The sequence below is a fragment of the Quercus lobata genome, chromosome 10 (assembly GCF_001633185.2).
Source record: "Quercus lobata isolate SW786 chromosome 10, ValleyOak3.0 Primary Assembly, whole genome shotgun sequence".
NCBI lineage: Eukaryota > Viridiplantae > Streptophyta > Magnoliopsida > Fagales > Fagaceae > Quercus > Quercus lobata.
This window is the reverse complement of record NC_044913.1, coordinates 7,718,409-7,737,674: the sequence shown is the minus strand read 5'-3', so window position 1 is coordinate 7,737,674 and position 19,266 is coordinate 7,718,409. Positions and strand designations below refer to the sequence as shown.

The 19,266-nt window shown below is 41.3% G+C and overlaps 1 pseudogene; it reads right to left on the bottom strand.

Annotated features, from left to right (window-relative positions):
- Positions 1 to 2,098: 2,098 nt before the first annotated feature.
- Positions 2,099 to 9,211, bottom strand: LOC115962835 (annotated as a pseudogene).
- Positions 9,212 to 19,266: the final 10,055 nt, after the last annotated feature.

The window sequence follows — 19,266 nt, the reverse complement described above, 5'->3', positions numbered from 1 at the left end:
ATTCAAATTGGCATGTATTGGGTATTTGTAACATATTTTTATCTTTATTCACGTGTTATGAAATAATTACTTTTAGCCTCTAAAACATTTGAATTTGTACATCGAAAATTTATTTCATTTACCAGCAATACCTACAAATTTGTGGAATACACTACACTATCATATATAACAATTATTTGATCCATAAATAACAAAGAAATACACAGATCAAGAATCATTTTCTAGAAAAGTATTATTCCAATCAATCTTTTAATATACAGGATCTTCGATATCTTTGTTTTTGTTTTTTGTTTTTGGGAAATTCTCAATTGATGTTTCATGGGATTTTGCACTCTTTTCTTATTCCAAATATTAACAAAATAACATTGAACAAGTAAAATTTTGATTACAAAAGAAAATTAGAAAATTAAGCATATTAAATACATATAACAATGCCTAAAACTCACACAACATTTTACTACTCATGCCAATTAAGGTTTTTTTTTTTTTTTTTTTTTGAATTTGACATTGAATTTTCTTTAGTTGCATGTCTTAAATATAATTGTATACAGACATCTAAAGAATTATAATGTATTATTAAGTTTCACAAAAATTACGATTTTGAGTGGAGATTATATAAAATTGGTATAATATATTAGTAATCATATCATATTTTTTTAATGAGATATTACTCTTTATTTTAAAGTTCATTTAGTGCCTTGAAAGGACTTTTTTTTTTTTTTTTTGGGGGGTGGGGGGGGGGGTGGGAACTCTTAGAATTTTTAATTTTGATAAAAAATAAATATAAGTTACTTGTCACTATTAAATATTTTTTGAGGGGGGTAAGGGATTATGTAATTCTGTCCTTGTTTTGTTTGTTAAATGTTAAGTTTAAACCACAATCCAATTAGAGGATTAGCATTGGCCTAATAATTCATCTAGTCCAACTAAATTTTGTATGTGAAATTCGAGAAATCATCTCAGATTGGGCTAGCTAAATTCCATCATTGTTTCGTTTGTCATGCATTACCATCACCAATAACGTTTTGTTTACTTAAATATGGATGAAGCGAATATGGGAGTCTTTCGTGCATAACTATGGAAGCCACCAACACACGCATAGTAGAACCCTTTACTCAACCATGGGTAAGTGAACATGGTAACCTTCCTTGCTCTCCCGTGCTTATGGGCTTTTCCATCTTTTGCACATTATCTATGGGAACCATGTGTAAACTCCACACATCCCATCCATAGGAACCTCACACCTCATCGAGGTCTAACACCATTGACAATACTCTTTTTATTGGTACTTATTTCAAGATTGTTTGTGTGAGCCTTTTTTTAGGCTTGCCTTGTCCCCGCTCCATCTACGAAAGGGACATTGAACACCTTGCTACTTTTCTTGCACACCACCATAGTGACTTGTGGAGGCAAAGTTTCGAAACATTGTGGCATGGAGACAATGGCAAGGCCGTAAGGGATTTTTTTTTTTTTTTTTTTTTTTCAATTAGAAATATTTTTTCTTTTTCGTATTTGGATAAGTCCTCATCCTTGAGGAATCATAATTTGAAAGGGATTTTTTTTTTCCTTATATTGTTGATTTGGGTTTTTCGTATGGAGTTAAATTTGGGAATTTGTCATAGATTTTTGGTCCTTTGATTTTTGAAGGAGTATATGCCCAAGAATAGGCTAGATTTTTGTATTTCATTGGTTTGTTTCAGTTTGATTTGTTTTCTGGATTTTTTCTACTCTCAAAATCCTAGGGGGGCCTGTAAGTTAATTTTCATAAACTTAAATTTTTTCTTTTTCGCATTTTATTAATATTATAAATGGAATAGTTGAAAAGTGAGGGGGGCCATAGCACCCCAACCCCTCCCTAACTCGAGTCCAAATCTTCTGTACCATTCTATATTCCACCAATCATTACTTGCCATGTGTTCATTTTACTTTCCATATAGAATTGCTGAAATTTAAAATGGAAAGCAATCATACACTTGGTAAGTAGTGATTGGTGGAATATAGAGTGGTACACAAAAAGTGATACAGAATATTTGGAACTTTGCCAACGATTGACACGTAAATATTCCAACACATATATGCATTATTTATAAATTTAAGAATACAAGACAACGTTTTAGATAGATATACAATAATTTTAGAAAATGTCAAGGAGAGAGGTTTGTGCATCCCATTTGCTACAATCATTTTTTTTTTTTTCCTTCCAATTACTGACAGAACTAGTAAACTATATATTTATTTTTTTCCTTGCAATACCAAAAACATATTCCAATAAGGAGTGTCTGAACGTCATTTTCTGCTGCTCATGGGAAGCTGAAGCCGTTTACAGTTATCCCTCCGTCAACGCAAACAGTCTGACATGTAAGAAGCTGCAGGGAGGCATAGGAATGCCACCAAGGAAGAAACCTCCTTTGGCTCTCCAGCACGTCCAAGAGGGGTTTGACAGTTAACAGCCTCCGAAAGCTTTTCATTGCTCAGATACTGCAAAGAAAATATAAATTGTCATGGTTATCATGATTCACGAGGTTCTTCCCTAAGACATTCAACAATGACCAGATTTTAACAATCTTCAAGCACTAGCACACTTACAGTTTCAGCCAGGGGAGTTTTGATAAACCATGGCGCAACAGAGTTACTCCTTATGTTATCCTTTGCCCACTCACATGCCAAATTTTTTGCAAGTTGATTGATCGCTCCTTCAAATAAATATCAGACAGAAGCTGATCGCATTATTCGGTGTACAGTCCTAAAGCTAAAATTTATAACCCATAAGCTTGCAATTAAAAGTTAAATAGCACAAAGAAATTACCTTTAGCTGCACTATATATAGATCCTCCAGTACTTGTGGCTACTACACCAGCAACCGAAGAAATGAAAACAATGCTTCCTGCTTCTGAAGCTTTCAGAAGAGGATAAGCAAGTTGGCACATGTGATATGCAGATTCAAGATTGGTAGATATGAGAAATGAGAAATCTTCAGCTGTGTACACCAAGGTCGGTTTTGATGTGGACGTTCCCACATTGTTTATCTAAAACCGTATTAGATTAACTATAAATTGAATGTATCAACTGCAAAAGCACAATTGAAGCGGCTCTGGCCAAGTAATATTCCAATGCCATTTAAATTGTTCATCAAAGATTGATCTTCTAAAAATGAAATCGAAGATTTTAGTGTAGAAAAGAATGTAAAATGATCATTTGCAATTCATCATCTTTGGAGTATGCTTTCAAATGCCACGCAAAAGGCAGTGATGTAGAGGAAATAAAGTACTTACAAGGATGTTGAGTTTGCCATTAAACATGTAGGAGACTGTGCTCATTAGCTCCTCTCGTTGGGTTCGAGACACTGCATCACAGATTGAACCAGTGACTCGAAATCCCTTCATCTTCCACTCATGTAAACATTCATTGAGTTGGGCCTCATTTCGAGAGCATGTATGTACAGTCGCCCCCAGGCTTGCCAATTCCTCAACAACAGCATATCTAGTCACAACACGTACAGGGGCGGAGCCACGTTGCCCCTTGGGGGGGCCGTGGCCCCTGCAAAAAAAAAAAGAAAAAGTCCAGCAGGTTATATTGAAATTTTAATTGGGCCCCCCCAATTATTTACATCCGGCCCCCCCTCCCTTTTCTGTTCATTTCACTCCCAGACCCAAGCAGCTTTAGTTTCAATTGTAGGCTTCTTTTATCTTCTAATAAAACAAAACATAGCCCCTTATATTTAAATACCCAAAGGCACTACTCAACAAATTAACATTTTATCACCCATTCTCAATCTCAAAATTAGAACCCTTTCTTTTGCTATTTTTTTAGAGAGTTGCTACATCTACAAAATTTTTACAGTATTTTTACAAATCATAAGTGGTTAGTTATTATTGGTTCAAATTTGAATCTAACACTAAGATTACTTTTTTGCTCCAACAATAACAATCAATAACAACTTGCCACTTAGAATTTGTTGTAAAAATGTTATAAAAATATTGTAGACATATCATTTCTCTTCTTGTCTTCAGTGTACACGCCACCGCCCACTCCACTAGTACCAGCAGCCCCCAAACAAAACAAAACCTCAGCTTAGCCCTCCTTTCAAACTCAGTCCTCACGATCCAAAAAAAAAAAACTTGACCATTATTTTCTTTCTTCTTGCTTTCTTAAAATAAATCATTCAGAGGATAAGTTTTCAGTTTTCTTTTCTTTCTTCAGCACACCTTCATCTCTTTTTTTAGTGTTTTTTTTTTTCTTCTTCTCAACTATATACGCTTACTTAAATATTTACATGCACTTTAATTTTTCATAGATTTTTAGAGAAATATATGATTGAAGGCATGGGGAGGTATGAATAACATCCATATAATTAATAATAGGAATGATGATAGGTTGACTATTTAAATTACAGTGGAAAATTTTTTTTTCTTAAGTACGAATAACATCCATATAATTAAGTAAAAATTTCTAATTAAGAGTTTATTTTTTAAGTTCTTTTCAGGTTAATTTTTGAGTTATATTCTTAAAACTTAAAGAATTATGAGCAAACGAAAAACAATTGATGCATTCTTTAAGAAAAAAGATGTTAGCAATTTAGAATTTAGGACACCTATGGTTGTAGAAACAAATGTGGTTATAGATATAAATGTTGATACTTCAATGCCTAATAAACACCCTTCCAAATATTCAAGAATTCAATCTGAAGAGATAGATTGTGATCCAGGATCACGTAAACAAATATGTGAATTTCCTATTAATAAATAAGATGAATCTGACGAGTTTATCTCAAAGGAGGTCCATATCAACCTAAAAATATAGACTGTCCATACAACAATGATAATTATCGTTGTCAAAAATCGGCCCCCCCATATAAAAAATCCTGGCTACGCCCCTGAACACGTAGTAGTAAATAATAGCAAATAAAAAGAAAAACTGAATAATGTGTATTCTATTGTATTTAGTGATTTTTTTTTTCTAGGTAAACATGTAATATTCAATGAAAGCAGAGAATTAGAAACAAATTACAGGGGGAGGGATAGTCCCTTATCTATCTCAAGACCAAACAAAAGAACACATTTAACTATATCATGGTTAACAAAATTAACCTTCCTAAAAGTATGGCTTACAAACCACTAAGAGAAAGAGTTCAAAATTAATTTGGTTTCATCAATATATGTTAGGAATTTAACCTAATTATTCCTCAACTTGTGAGAAATGAAAAATAGAGGAAAAAATATGCGCAAAGAAAACTATCACATGACACAAGATATACGTGATTCGATAATGTGCCTATGTTCACAGAGTTGCAGCATGGAGAAAAAAATATAAAGGCGACAGTGAAGGATGGTTTTCAATACAATCATCAAACCTAATTTGTAGTGACCTATAAATACCCCAAAACTATAGGGTCAAATTGGGCAAACCTCCACTCCTTGGACTAAGTCTTAGAAAATGTCTCATTTAAAGTCGTAACGCTTCCAATTTGGGCAAGGTCAAATACCGAATCGAACACAAACCAAACTCCACATAGCCCAACAATATATTAGTTCAAAGTATTGTATTTAACAATTATGTTGTACAAACTGAAGGGCATGGATTGGGCTCGATATAATTAACTTTCATAGCAGAATTTCACAAAATCTATATCTAAATATATCTAAAAGTGAAGCGTAGTGTTTAATGTTACTGCACTCTTGTTAAGTCACATTAGCGCCATATCATCAACCTATGTTCGATATTTTCTCTCTCCTTTTTAAATATTTTTGTCCTTGTTAATTTACCACTTTACAATTACACATTCTCCAACATTTAGTTACTTTTACCTTTTTATCTCCCCTCTACTTTATACCCTAACCTTACAACTTTTCTATCCCTTCATCTTCCTTTTATTTTCACACTTCTTCTCTCCATTGTTTTACTATAAAAATTTGTTATTTTCTCTTCCACTCAATCCATATTTTGCTCACACAAAAAGGTGAATACTCTCTCTCTCTCTCTCTCTCGATATATATATATATATATATATATATTCTTTCTTTTAGTGGATATTTAATTCTTTAGATTGATGAATTTTTATGTTTAACTATTTTAGGTTAATATGATTTGGTTACTGTATTTCTTACTAAGTGTAAGATAGAGGGACTAAACTTGGATACAAACCTTACTAAGAGGATTTTTTTTTTTTTTTTTTTTTTGGTATCATTAAATTATTGGCAAAACTAAAGGTTATAATTCATTGCAATACATTAACTTACTAGCTGATCGAGAATGATTATGACAATATTCGGAGTGTTTAAAAGTGATTCCCTTGTTGTTGATCTACCAAGAATGTATTATTCTTTTCATTTTCGAATGAGAAAATAAATAGATCTTGGATAAAATTGAAAACTCACCCAATAGGATTAGACTAATGCAACATTACCCAAACTCTTGATAAATATCTAATTTGTTCCCTAGGGACAAACCACATTTAATATTGTTTGAAATTTCTCATGCTCCTTCAAATCTTCTTCTACTTTTTTTTCATCCTTGATTGTTATTTATTAACTATTTATTATCTAGACATGACCTTGTGCTTATAATTGCCACAATACAATTACTATGAAATTTCATTGTGATTTGTGATAAAATTAGTTTTTGAGAAAAAGAGCTCGAACAAAGTTAGATGCAGTTTGTGTTTAAGGGATAATGTGGATACTTTTGAAAATTCTATGTTAGAGCAAAACCCCCATCCCCCCCCACCCCCCAAATTGCTATTTTAGATCCACTTGCCCAAAACCTGGTTTACCTCGATGGCTATTACTAAAGTTTTTTAGCAACCGTGAACAATAACTTCTTAAAGATAAGAATTATTTTAGTTGCGTTTGTATTTTGATATATATTATTTTATTCTCTCTCTCTTCCTAAATAAATTTAAAACCTCTCATCTCTCTCTTCAGTCTCTCACATTTCTCTAGGCCAACTCTCTCTCTCTCTTTCTCTCGAACGAAACCAAAATCTTGGTCTCTCTCTGGCATAGTAGGCGGCAGCTTCTAGGACCAAAGGTGAAAGCATGGTGGTGGTAACGATGATGGATCAACTAGGTTTTGCTTGCGATTGTAGGGTGTGTTTGAATTAGTGGTTCATGAATTTATGTTGGTGGGTTAGTTTTGAATAGGTGGCTGAATCAATGGTTTATGGGTTTAAATCGGTGGGTTAGGTTTGAATTAGTGGTTTATGGGTTTAAATAGGCGTGTTAGGTTTAAATTAGTGGTTAAATTGGTGGTGCTGGGCTTGGTTTTGGTGGTTGTTAGGCTTGTTCTAGTGATTTTTTGAGTTTCGGTTGCTGCTAGGGGTTTGTTTGAGTTTCAATTTTTGGGAGTTTTTGGTTTTGTTTGCAAGGGCGGGTAGTTTGTGTTTTGGGTTTAAGTTTTAGTTTGAATCGGTGGTTGTGGTGGTCGGTGGTGTGATTTGGGTTGGTCAATGGTTGTGGGCTTGCTTGTTGGTTTGGGTGTGGGTTAGTTGAGTGTTGTTGTGTTGTTTGGTTTGTTTCAGAGGAAGAGATAAAAACGGAGTGGAAGAGAGAGAAAGAGTTGGAGAGGATGAGAGAGAAATGATAAATAAGTGAACAGTGTTGAAAAATAAGAAATGAAATGTATGGTGGGTTGTAAAATGGTATGGTAAAATAGATAAAATAATTTTTTAATGTGTAAAATAGATATTGTTTCAGATACCCAGATGCGAATGCTCATAAGTGTCTAAAATTATCTCAAACTTAATGAGTGATTTTTTATTGGAAAATGTTTAAAAAACATTTTAGGGCAATAGTTTAGGAAGTATTTTTAGAAAATTTTTATAGTAAAAGAAAAAAGTAATTGATTTTTTAATAGTTTTTAATATTTATCATAAAAGTGATATTAAAACTTTTCTAAAATAGTCAATTAACAAATGCCTTATGATTACGGGCACTCGATAACTGGATCTTTTTTATTTTACCCACAAATCTTTTTGGGTCAAAGTCATAAACTCATACTGTAGAGATAAATGGTATAATCCAGACGTCCTTCCTAATAACAGGTAGGATATTTAGCCAAATAAATAAACAACAAATTAATCCTAATAAACAAGTAAGCTTTAATTGAAGCTACAAAACCAATTATGCAAACATAAAATCCAACCAAAATATCTGCAAGTGGTTCACGCAACTACTACTGGCAGTCGAATATCTACATTCAAATTTCGTCCTAAATTGATCGTAAAAAAAAGAAAAAAGAAAAAAGAAAATAATACCATAGTGAGGCAAACAAAGTTTCTCTTTAAACTACTTTTGAGAAACACTATAAACTTTTCATATATATTTATATTAATTGTGAATTTTGAAAATTTAAACGTTGGATTGCATGTTTTTATTATATCCTTCATATTTGCAAAATTTCAATAAGATCAAAGATTAATTGCTTTGCCATTAAACAAATGTTAAAATTTCAAGTTTTTGTGATCTAAAATTATGTATAAAAATTAGGTTTATTGATCTAATAGTAAATAACATCTGATTTGAATGAAATTTGATGTACATGTTAAAATCATAGAGAATATGAAACTGAACGATTAAATTTTCAAAATTCACAAAAAAAAAGAGATATACAAAAAGTTTGAAGAGTAGAGTTTCTCTCTAAACTAATTCGGAGAGAAACTTTTTTCCACCTTCTTCTCTTGCTTTTTCATCCAATCAACTTTTTAAAAAAGTTACAACAATTCTATAAATGTGGCCATTTATAATTTATTTATCTATATCTAGAAATATACCTAGAAATAACTTTTTTCCACCATCTTCTCTTGCTTTTTCATCCAATCAAACTTTTTTAAAAAGTTGCAACAATTCTATAAATGTGGCTATTTATAATTTATTTATCTATATCAAGAAATATTTAATAAGAATTCCAAGCTATAAAAAGTAAAAACAGAATCCCCCTCAAAAAAAAAAAAAATGCTATAAAAACGGAAGGAAAAAGAAAGGCATAGGCAGAGAAATTAGAACCCGATTCCTTTGGTTCCACCGGTAACAAGGGCTGTCATTCCTTGAAGAGACCACCTGCTTCTTCTGTTTCCAGTTTCTTCCCGGGCCATTTATCTCTCTCTCTCTCTCTTTATGCAATAACCAGTCTTTTTCCACTTCTCCGAAGTAGAATACCGATACCAATATATTAATAGACACTGATAAGGGAAAGCTATGGGGAGGAGTTTTTGATACTGAGAGAAACAAACAAACTGAGCATCAAGGTTGTCTCAGCTAGTGTCACATAGACTGTCATCTTGTAACCTCGCACTCAATTTGTCTTTCCTGTTTTGCACAAGACAATGGACTGATGGAGACATACACGGGCAGCGCAACCCAGGTTTTTTTTAATGTCCACACTTTTTTCCCAACTATCAGTGTGGGGACTAGGAATTTATATTTGGAGGATCATGTATAAATTTTTTTTTTTAATTTTAATTTTTATTTTTTTATTATGTGTATGAAATGTAAAAGTAAAATAGTAATATACAATATTTCATAATTGAGTATGTATAAACCAAAGTATATTTAATTAAAATTAAACAATCATGAATATATATATATATATATATATAGAATAAACAACAACTAAATACATGAATATATATATTGTCTATAATATATTGATTATTATAATAATAAATAATATATGTGGGGCCCGGCTCAAAAATAATGGGCCACTCCAAATCCAGGCCCCTCCGAGGAGCTTCCTTTCCGAGGAGAGGCCACACATGAAGCGTTACTCAATCCCAACAACGCCCAAGAAGCCTATCCGAGGAGAAACTCCTCCTCGGATACCACGAAGCCCAGACCAAGAGCCATCCCCAACCAATTCAGTTCACCCTCCAGACATATAAAATGAATAAAATCCAAAATATCCCTCAAAAAGCTACCACCACATTAATTGCGCCCCAACCAACCTCTTGGCCGCATTAATGAGGAAAAGACCCCTGAACAGTACCGCCTTGGCCTCTGCAACTCACAAAGGGAGTGGTGAGGGCGGCTGATGGGACAGGCGCTCAAGTGGATGCTTAGATGATCAACAGGTGTAAGGTTTAGATGAAAGAAGGAGAGCTATATAATGTAATACAGTCCCCCAAAGAAGGGGACGGAAAAAAAACTGTATGAAGACCTAAAGAGAAAAGGAATAGGAGACTTGAGAAATCGTCCCCGTGTCTTTTATCTTCTGCAACCACCTTATCCATGCATTCGACCGTACAGGCTCACTGAAGCCAAGTTCTTTCACCCATTCTCTACGAACATTCATTGTGGGTTGCGTCTTGGGTCAAAGCCTGATCATTAGAATTTGGGCCAAGAAAATCGTGCAACCACAATTGGCGCCGTCTGTGGGAAGAACTAGGGCATCAGCAGGCGCAACGGTCAAGCATGGCAGAACTAAATCCGCACCAGGGGAATCCTCACCAGGCCGACTCCCAACGGACACAACCCGTCGAGTCCCCGAGGCAGAATAACCCCGTCAACCCAGGCCACAGGGGAGATCGTGAGGGAAGTGTGCAAACTATCCGGACAAGCCAGAGTCACACTCAGATAAGAAGCCACGCTTCCCAGAGGCGAAAGAGTCACCAGGACATGCAGAGAGAGATAGATGATCTGAAGAGAAAGTTGCGACGAACCCAGCGAAAACGATCTCCTTCAGACTCAGACGGGTCCTCTAATGCGGAGGATGTGAGTTACCGACGGAGGTCAAGGACCCCCCCAAGTGAAACCTTTTCCTACGTAAAGGAACCGCGCCACGTGCGGAAGTATGAGAGCACATCCAGCAGGGGCTCGGGAAACGATGCCATGAAGAAGGCGTTGGACCAGGTCTCAAGATCCCCCTTCACGTATAGAATTGAAGGGGCTAAGCTGCCTCGACGGTTCAACCAGCCGACATTCACCATCTATAGCGGTCGAACGGACCCGGTAGAGCATGTGAGCCAGTTTAACCAAAAGATGGCGATCTACTCGAAAGATGAGGCCCTGATGTGTAAAATCTTCCCATCCAGCCTGGGATCAATGGCGATGAGGTGGTTCAATGGCCTAAAGGCAAATTCCGTAAGCTCATACAAGCAGCTCACTCGGGATTTCTGCACCCGCTTCATCACCAGCACCAGAGTCCCCAGGCCCCTCGGTTCGCTACTGTCCTTGTCCATGCACGAGGGAGAGACTCTGAAAGCATACTCGGACAGATACTGGGAGGTGTACAACGACCTGGATGACAACCATGATGCGGTCGCTATCAGCACGTTCAAGAGCGGGCTCCCCACCGACCATGGCTTGAGGAAATCCCTCACTGGTAAACCGGTTGCCAACATCGATCAGCTGAGGGATAGGATTAACAAGTATAAAAGAGTGGAGGAAGATCAACTGCAAGGGAGGGGTAAGGATAAAGTTATCCCCCCCAAAGCAAACGACTTCAGGTCGGAACGGCACCATCCTGGTCAGCCGAGGAGAGATTTTTCGCGACAGGCGGGCCAGAGCAACCCGCAGGTAGTGAACGCCATATTCAGGGAGCCAGTACAACAAGTGTTGGAGAAAGTACGGAATGAGCCCTACTTCAGGTGGCCAGGAAAGATGGCCGGAGACTCTTCCAGGCGTAACCGGAACCTGTACTGCCACTATCATCAGGATCATGGGCATACTACTGAGGACTGCAGGAATCTATGGAATCACCTAGATCAGTTGGTCCGAGAAGGAAAGCTACGTCACCTACTGCACCCGTCAAGTGGCCATCCCGGCCAAACAACACAAGAGCCCCGAAAGGACGTGTCCTTGGGACCCCCCACCGGGACGATACATGTCATCCTTGCTGCACCAGGAAGGACGGGGCCACCCACTCCCAGGGTGTTAGTTGTTGATCGGTTCCCCCCTGAGGGTAGGCAAGGAGAGCCCAAAAGGTCAAGAAAGGGAAGCTCTCTGGTACTGGGTTTCTCGGACGAAGATAAGAGAGGAACTATTCAACCCCACGACGATGCCTTGGTGGTCACGCTGAGGATCGGGGGCTTCGACGTGAAGAGGGTGATGGTGGATTCGGGAAGCACGGTAGAGATAATGTACCCCGACCTATACAAGGGGCTGAACCTGAAGCCAGAAGATTTGGCCGCTTATGACTCCCCTCTTCTCAGTTTTGAGGGAAGGATGGTCACGCCAAAAGGGCAGATCCGACTGCCCGTACAGACTGGGGCGGAGATAGTGGAGGTAAATTTTATTGTGGTTGACGCTTATTCGCCTTACACTGCGATAATGGCAAGGCCGTGGATCCATGCCCTGGAGGCCGTGACCTCCACACTTCACCAAAAAGTGAAATACCCCTCCCGAGGACAAGTGGAAGAGCTCCGAGGAGATCAAGCCGTGGCTAGGAAGTGTATGGTGGCCGCCGTTTTACATCAGCCCCCAATCAAGTCCTCGGTCCCGGAGAGCTTATAGCAACCAACTCCCTCGGCGAGCCAAGGCGAGGGGCTGGCCGAGGAGATAAGGTGCGAAGGTCTGGATAGGATTGCTGTCAATGACGACCCTGAGAAGTTCTTTCAGGTCGGCTCTGAATTACCTTCCCAAGAAAAAGAGGAGTTGGTCGGATTTCTCAGAGAGAATGTCGACGTGTTCGCGTGGGACGCCTACGACGCCCCGGGAGTTGATCCCAGCTTTATTTGTCACCACCTGAACGTCAACCCCTCTTCAACTCCAAAGAAACAGCCGCCTCGACGTCCTTCGAAGGAACACGCCAGTGCCGTAAGGGACGAGGTGGCGAAATCAAAAAGGGCAGGGGCTATCAAAGAGGTCTTTTACCCCGAATGGTTGGCGAACACAGTGGTGGTAAGAAAGAAGACAGGGAAGTGGAGGGTCTGTGTGGACTTCACGGACCTGAACAAGGCATGCCCGAAAGACCCATTCCCCCTACCCCGAATCGACCGATTGGTGGATGCAACCGTGGGCCACCCTCGAATGAGCTTCCTGGACGCCTTTCAAGGCTATCATCAGATATCCCTTGCGCCTGACGACCAAGAAAAAACGGCTTTCATGACGCCCATCGGAAACTATCATTATAAGGTGATGCCGTTTGGGCTGAAGAACGCAGGCTCAACATATCAAAGGATGATGACTCGGATGTTCGAGCCACAGCTGGGCAAGATCATTGAGATTTATATAGACGACATGGTTGTGAAGAGCAAAAGGGTTTCCGAGCACGTGAGTGACCTCGGAGCGATCTTCGCTATCTTAAGAAAGCACCGGTTGCGGCTGAATGCTTCCAAATGCTCATTTGGGGTCGGGTCTGGGAAATTCTTAGGGTACATGGTCACTCACAGGGGAATAGAAGTAAGTCCCGACCAGATCAAAGCCATTAACAGCCTACAGGTTCCTCGGAATCCGAAGGAAGTGCAGAAGCTCACTGGCATGATTGCAGCACTAAACCGGTTCATATCAAGATCGGCGGATCGATGTCGGCCTTTTTACCTCCTGATAAACAAATGGAAAGGGTTTGAATGGTCGGAGGATTGCGCTCAGGCTTTCCAGCAGCTTAAGGACTACCTGTCTCGACCACCCATCATGTCCAGCCCTGAGGCAGATGAGGTGCTGTTTGCATATATTGCCGTAGCTCCCCATGCTGTGAGCTTGGTGCTGATACGGGACGACAATGGGGTGCAGCGGCCGGTTTACTATGTGAGCAAATCATTGCACGAAGCCGAGGTACGGTACCTTCCTTTGGAAAAGGCAATTCTGGCGATAGTGCATGCGACCCGTAAGCTCCCTCATTACTTTCAGGCGCATACGGTCATCGTTTTAACTCAGCTTCCCCTTCGAGCAGTTCTTCGCAGCGCTGACTATACAGGCAGGATCGCCATGTGGAGTGCGCTCCTGGGAGCCTTTGACATCAAATATATGCCCAGATCCTCCGTCAAGGGACAGGTCCTCGCGGACTTGGTGGCAGAGTTTGTTGAGCCCTCTTTAGAAACAATGACTGAGAAGAAAGCATTGGATGAGAAGTCGGTTGGCGTGATTTCAGCAGTCGAGACCAGGCCATGGAAGGTCTACGTGGATGGGGCGGCTAACCAAAGAGGGTCAGGAGTTGGGATAGTTATAATATCCCCGGACGGTGCTGCTATTGAAAAATCTTTGAGGCTCGGGTTTTCGGCCACGAACAATGAAGCCGAATACGAAGCCTTACTTCAAGGGATGACGATGGTTCACAGATTGGGCGGCACAGTAATAGAAGCATTCTCGGACTCCAGACTAGTGGTCGGACAAGTGATGGGTGAGCTGGAAGCTCGAGATACCAGGATGCAAGAGTATCTGGGACAAGTCAAGCGGCTACAGACGAATTTTGAATCTTTCAATCTGACGCACATCTCTAGGAGTGTAAACACCCATGCAGACTCGCTGGCCACACTCGCCACGTCCTCAGCACACAATCTGCCGCGAATGATCCTGGTTGAAGACTTAGCCCGGGCAAGCCCTATCAGCGGAAATCCGGCCAGAGTCCATCAGATCAGAAAGAGTCACTGCTGGATGGATCCCATAAAGAACTTCCTTCAGAGTGACGTCTTGCCGGAAGAAAAGCTGGGAGCCGATAAGATACGGAGGAATGCTCCTCGGTTCTGGCTATCCGAGGACCACCAATTATATCGGCGCTCCTATTCTGGACCGTACCTACTCTGTGTACATCCAGAAGAGTCCGAGTCTCTGCTGGAGGAGTTGCATGAAGGAACTTGTGGAAGTCACACCGGAGGAAGGTCGCTGGCGCATAGGGCACTCACCCAAGGATACTGGTGGCCGAACATGCAAAGGGAGGCCCAGGAGTACGCCAAGAAGTGTGATCAGTGCCAGAGATTTGCTCCGAATATTCACCAACCCGGAGGGGTTCTCAACCCCCTCTCTAGCCCGTGGCCGTTCGCGTAGTGGGGTCTCGATATTGTCGGACCTTTTCCTAAAGCCGCGGGGAACAAGCGATACATCATAGTCGGGACCGATTACTTCACTAAATGGGTGGAGGCTGAGCCTTTGGCCAACATTAGGGACGTGGATGCCCAGAAATTCATCTGGAAGAACATTATCACCCGCTTCGGAATCCCGCGTACACTCATTTCCGACAATGGTCTTCAATTCGACAGTAAAAGCTTTAGAAAGTATTGTCACGAGCTTGGAATCATTAACCGATATTCCACCCCTGCATATCCCCAGGGAAATGGGCAGGTGGAGGCCGTGAACAAGGTCATAGTGAACGGACTAAAGAAAAGGCTAGATGAGGCAAAGGGAAGATGGATAGAAGAGCTCCCGCACGTTCTATGGACCTATCGGACAACGCCACGGCGGTCAACCGGTGAGACCCCCTTTTCATTGACTTATGGGGCAGAGGCTGTACTCCCAATTGAGAACAACTTTCCTACGCTGAGATCTGCTTCGTTTACTCCGGACGGTAACGATGAGTTGTTGGCAAGAAATCTAGACTTAGCCGAGGAAAGAAGGGAAAAAGCAACGATTCATATGGCCTATTATCACCAAAAGCTGAGACAGGGATACGATGCCAATGTCAAGCTACGACCCCTCGGTCCCGGCGATCTCGTGATGAGGAAGGTCCTTGGCAGCGCAAAAAACCCCTCTTGGGGCAAGTTGGGGCCCAATTGGGAAGGACCGTACCGTATAACATCCGTAGCTGGAATAGGCGCCTACTATCTAGAAGATTTGGACGAAAAAGCTGTGCCTCGACCATGGAATGTAAATAACCTCAGAAGATATTATTATTAATGAAAATGGCTTCGCCCACATTTTGTTCATTGGCTATCCACTTCTTGCTGATCTGCATGACAATTCTTATGAATCTTAAACAGAACCTAAGTCCTGTATGGCTCCTTGGACCACAGACTTAGGGGAAATTAACACTTAAAAAGACCTCGTAAGTCTTGGACAGAACCAAGGTCTTGCATGGTCCTCGGACTCAAGCCTATGGGGAAACCAAGTACGGACAAGAAAAATCGCGTAAGTCTTGGACAGAACCAAGGTCTTGCATGGTCCTCGAACTCAAGCCTATGGGGAAACCAAGTACGGAAAAGAAAAATCGCGTAAGTCTTGGACAGAACCAAGGTCTTGCATGGTCCTCGGACTCAAGCCTATGGGGAAACCAAGTACGAAAAGAAAAATCGCGTAAGTCTTGGACAGAACCAAGGTCTTGCATGGTCCTCGGACTCAAGCCTATGGGGAAACCAAGTACGAAAAGAAAAATCGCGTAAGTCTTGGACAGAACCAAGGTCTTGCATGGTCCTCGGACTCAAGCCTATGGGGAAACCAAGTACGGAAAAGAAAAATCGCGTAAGTCTTGGACAGAACCAAGGTCTTGCATGGTCCTCGGACTCAAGCCTATGGGGAAACCAAGTACGAAAAGAAAAATCGCGTAAGTCTTGGACAGAACCAAGGTCTTGCATGGTCCTCGGACTCAAGCCTATGGGGAAACCAAGTACGGAAAAGAAAAATCGCGTAAGTCTTGGACAGAACCAAGGTCTTGCATGGTCCTCGGACTCAAGCCTATGGGGAAACCAAGTACGGAAAAGAAAAATCGCGTAAGTCTTGGACAGAACCAAGGTCTTGCATGGTCCTCGGACTCAAGCCTATGGGGAAACCAAGTACGGAAAAGAAAAATCGCGTAAGTCTTGGACAGAACCAAGGTCTTGCATGGTCCTCGGACTCAAGGTTCGCGTAAGTCTTGGACAGAACAAGGTCTTGCATGGTCCTCGGACTCAAGCCTATGGGGAAACCAAGTACGAAAAGTAAAATCGCGTAAGTCTTGGACAGAACCAAGGTCTTGCATGGTCCTCGGACTCAAGCCTATGGGGAAACCAAGTACAAAAAGAAAAATCGCGTAAGTCTTGGACAGAACCAAGGTCTTGCATGGTCCTCGGACTCAAGCCTATGGGGAAACCAAGTACAAAAAGAAAAATCGCGTAAGTCTTGGACAGAACCAAGGTCTTGCATGGTCCTCGGACTCAAGCCTATGGGGAAACCAAGTACGAAAAGAAAAATCGCGTAAGTCTTGGACAGAACCAAGGTCTTGCATGGTCCTCGGACTCAAGCCTATGGGGAAACCAAGTACGAAAAGAAAAATCGCGTAAGTCTTGGACAGAACCAAGGTCTTGCATGGTCCTCGGACTCAAGCCTATGGGGAAACCAAGTACGGAAAAGAAAAATCGCGTAAGTCTTGGACAGAACCAAGGTCTTGCATGGTCCTCGGACTCAAGCCTATGGGGAAACCAAGTACGAAAAGAAAAATCGCGTAAGTCTTGGACAGAACCAAGGTCTTGCATGGTCCTCGGACTCAAGCCTATGGGGAAACCAAGTACAAAAAGAAAAATCGCGTAAGTCTTGGACAGAACCAAGGTCTTGCATGGTCCTCGGACTCAAGCCTATGGGGAAACCAAGTACAAAAGAAAAATCGCGTAAGTCTTGGACAGAACCAAGGTCTTGCATGGTCCTCGGACTCAAGCCTATGGGAAAACCAAGTACGAAAAGAAAAATCGCGTAAGTCTTGGACAGAACCAAGGTCTTGCATGGTCCTCGGACTCAAGCCTATGGGGAAACCAAGTACAGAAAAGAAAAATCGCGTAAGTCTTGGACAGAACCAAGGTCTTGCATGGTCCTCGGACTCAAGCCTATGGGGAAACCAAGTACGAAAAGAAAAATCGCGTAAGTCTTGGACAGAACCAAGGTCTTGCATGGTCCTAGGACTCAAGCCTATGGGGAAACCAAGTACGAAAAGTAAAATCGCGTAAGTCTTGGACAGAACCAAGGTCTTGCATGGTCCTCGGACTCAAGCCTATGGGGAAACCAAGTACGAAAAGAAAAATCGCGTAAGTCTTGGACAGAACCAAGGTCTTGCATGGTCCTCGGACTCAAGCCTATGGGGAAACCAAGTACAAAAGAAAAATCGCGTAAGTCTTGGACAGAACCAAGGTCTTGCATGGTCCTCGGACTCAAGCCTATGGGGAAACCAAGTACGGAAAAGAAAAATCGCGTAAGTCTTGGACAGAACCAAGGTCTTGCATGGTCCTCGGACTCAAGCCTATGGGGAAACCAAGTACGGAAAAGAAAAATCGCGTAAGTCTTGGACAGAACCAAGGTCTTGCATGGTCCTCGGACTCAAGCCTATGGGGAAACCAAGTACGGAAAAGAAAAATCGCGTAAGTCTTGGACAGAACCAAGGTCTTGCATGGTCCTCGGACTCAAGCCTATGGGGAAACCAAGTACGGAAAAGAAAAATCGCGTAAGTCTTGGACAGAACCAAGGTCTTGCATGGTCCTCGGACTCAAGCCTATGGGGAAACCAAGTACGGAAAAGAAAAATCGCGTAAGTCTTGGACAGAACCAAGGTCTTGCATGGTCCTCGGACTCAAGCCTATGGGGAAACCAAGTACGAAAAGAAAAATCGCGTAAGTCTTGGACAGAACCAAGGTCTTGCATGGTCCTCGGACTCAAGCCTATGGGGAAACCAAGTACGGAAAAGAAAAATCGCGTAAGTCTTGGACAGAACCAAGGTCTTGCATGGTCCTCGGACTCAAGCCTATGGGGAAACCAAGTACGGAAAAGAAAAATCGCGTAAGTCTTGGACAGAACCAAGGTCTTGCATGGTCCTCGGACTCAAGCCTATGGGGAAACCAAGTACGAAAAGAAAAATCGCGTAAGTCTTGGACAGAACCAAGGTCTTGCATGGTCCTCGGACTCAAGCCTATGGGGAAACCAAGTACGGAAAAGAAAAATCGCGTAAGTCTTGGACAGAACCAAGGTCTTGCATGGTCCTCGGACTCAAGCCTATGGGGAAACCAAGTACGGAAAAGAAAAATCGCGTAAGTCTTGGACAGAACCAAGGTCTTGCATGGTCCTCGGACTCAAGCCTATGGGGAAACCAAGTACGGAAAAGAAAAATCGCGTAAGTTTTGGACAGAACCAAGGTCTTGCATGGTCCTCGGACTCAAGCCTATGGGGAAACCAAGTACGGAAAAGAAAAATCGCGTAAGTCTTGGACAGAACCAAGGTCTTGCATGGTCCTCGGACTCGGAAGCGCGTAAGTGGGAACCAAGGTCTTGCATGGTCCTCGGACTCAAGCCTATGGGGAAACCAAGTACGGAAAAGAAAAATCGCGTAAGTCTTGGACAGAACCAAGGTCTTGCATGGTCCTCGGACTCAAGCCTATGGGGAAACCAAGTACGGAAAAGAAAAATCGCGTAAGTCTTGGACAGAACCAAGGTCTTGCATGGTCCTCGGACTCAA